This window comes from Durio zibethinus, unplaced genomic scaffold (assembly GCF_047325235.1).
Source record: "Durio zibethinus cultivar Kanyao isolate XHJ-2024 unplaced genomic scaffold, ASM4732523v1 HiC_scaffold_3, whole genome shotgun sequence".
NCBI lineage: Eukaryota > Viridiplantae > Streptophyta > Magnoliopsida > Malvales > Malvaceae > Durio > Durio zibethinus.
The window spans coordinates 7,922,134-7,924,669 of NW_028323044.1; positions in this window are offsets into that span (position 1 = coordinate 7,922,134).

Here is a 2,536-nt window from a genome sequence, read left to right on the forward strand (position 1 = left end):
CTGGTGCGGGCGGTTGCCTCGACCACCATCGGCACACGCTGGGCCCTGGTGCGGCAGCTTGCCTCGAGCACCATCGGCACACGCTGGGCCCTGGTGCGGCAGGTTGCCTCGACCACCATCGGCAGCCTCGACCACCATCGGCACACGCTGGGCCCTGGTGCGGGCGCTTGCCTCGACCACCATCGGCACACGCTCCGCCCTGGTGCGGTCGGTTGCCTCGAGCACCATCGGCACACGCTGGGCCCTGGTGCGGCAGGTTGCCTCGACCACCATCGGCACACGCTGGGCCCTGGTGCGGGCGCTTGCCTCGACCACCATCGGCACACGCTGGGCCCTGGTGCGGCAGGTTGCCTCGACCACCATCGGCACACGCTGGGCCCTGGTGCGGGCGCTTGCCTCGGCACCATCGGCACACGCTCGGCCCTGGTGCGGTCGGTTGCCTCGAGCACCATCGGCACACGCTGGGCCCTGGTGCGGCAGGTTGCCTCGACCACCATCGGCAGCCTCGACCACCATCGGCACACGCTGGGCCCTGGTGCGGGCGCTTGCCTCGACCACCATCGGCACACGCTCGGCCCTGGTGCGGTCGGTTGCCTCGAGCACCATCGGCACACGCTGGGCCCTGGTGCGGCAGGTTGCCTCGAGCACCATCGGCACACGCTGGGCCCTGGTGCGGCAGGTTGCCTCGACCACCATCGGCACACGCTGGGCCCTGGTGCGGGCGGTTGCCTCGACCACCATCGGCACACGCTGGGCCCTGGTGCGGGCGGTTGCCTCGACCACCATCGGCACACGCTGGGCCCTGGTGCGGGCGCTTGCCTCGAGCACCATCGGCACACGCTGGGCCCTGGTGCGGCAGGTTGCCTCGAGCACCATCGGCACACGCTGGGCCCTGGTGCGGGAGCTTGCCTCGAGCGCCATCGGCACACTCTGGGCCCTGGTGCGGCAAGTTGCCTCGAGCACCATCGGCACACGCTGGGCCCTGGTGCGGTCGGTTGCCTCGAGCACCATCGGCACACGCTGGGCGCTGGTGTGGGCGCTTGCCTCGAGCACCATCGGCACACGCTGGGCCCTGGTGCGGCAGGTTGCCTCGAGCACCATCGGCACACGCTGGGCCCTGGTGCGGCAGGTTGCCTCGAGCACCATCGGCACACGCTGGGCCCTGGTGCGGGAGCTTGCCTCGAGCGCCATCGGCACACGCTGGGCCCTGGTGCGGCAAGTTGCCTCGAGCACCATCGGCACACGCTGGGCCCTGGTGCGGTCGGTTGCCTCGAGCACCATCGGCACACGCTGGGCGCTGGTGCGGGCGCTTGCCTCGACCACCATCGGCACACGCTGGGCCCTGGTGCGGCAGGTTGCCTCGATCACCATCGGCACACGCTGGGCCCTGGTGCGACAGGTTGCCTCGAGCACCATCGGCACACTATCGGCCCTGGTGCGGGCGGTTGCCTCGACCACCATCGGCACACACTGGGCCCTGGTGCGGGCGGTTGCCTCGAGCACCATCGGCACACGCTGGGCCCTGGTGGGTTTAGGCACATCTTCGAATTTCTGCCGTGCCAATGCCATTTTTATGGCTTGTCAATTCATACAATGGTCCCCTAAGCCTTCACGTGAAGTTTCGTTGGAAGATGACTCGTTTTCTATTTTTCACGATTTTCGAAACTTTTTGCGGTTCGGGATTTTTTAAAATTTTTTTATAAGGATTTTTGGCCCCAAATTTTGTAGGCATGATCCTTCTATTTTTGTTGGCATGCACAAAAAAATTCAGCTAAAAACTCGAAGTGGAGAAGATTTTGTGACCGTTTGAAAAAAGTGTCCCCATTTCAGACACTTTAACGGCTACTGGTAGCAAACCTGTAAAATCTCAAATGCTCTTTAAGGGGGTGTGAATTCTCAGAGGTTTGATGAGGGATAGGGGGCCAACACAAGGCCAAGTACCAGCACCCATCGCACATCATGTGCGCACACCCCCCCGGCCCCCCTCCCAATCGCCGGAACCCCAATGCCGCCGGTCAGGTTCTCCGGCGGTACTCCGGCGATGCTCCGGCGATGCTCCGGCGATGCTGTCCCGAGTGAAAAAAATGCGGCACCAGCACATGCTGGAGCCAAGCATGGGCACCGTGGCTCAAAATCGAACTTCGGCCAAGGCCTCGACCATCAATGGCACATGATGACGCATGGTGATGGCACATGCATCGACCATCATCGGCATAGGCTGCCCTTCGGTACGGGCACTTGCCTCGACCGCCATCGGCACAAGCTGGGCCCTGGTGTGGGTTGTTGCCTCGATCACAATCGGCACATGCTGAGCCTTGGTGCGGGCGGTTGCCTCGAGCACCATCGGCAGACCCTGGGCCCTGGTGCGGCCGGTTGCCCCGATAACCATCGGCACACGCTGGGCCCTGGGGCGGGCGCTTGCCCCCAGCACCATCGGCACACGCTGGGCCCTGGTGCGGGCGGTTCCCTCGACCACCATCGGCACACGTTGGGCCCTGGTCCGGGCGGTTGCCCCCAGCACCATCGGCACACGCTG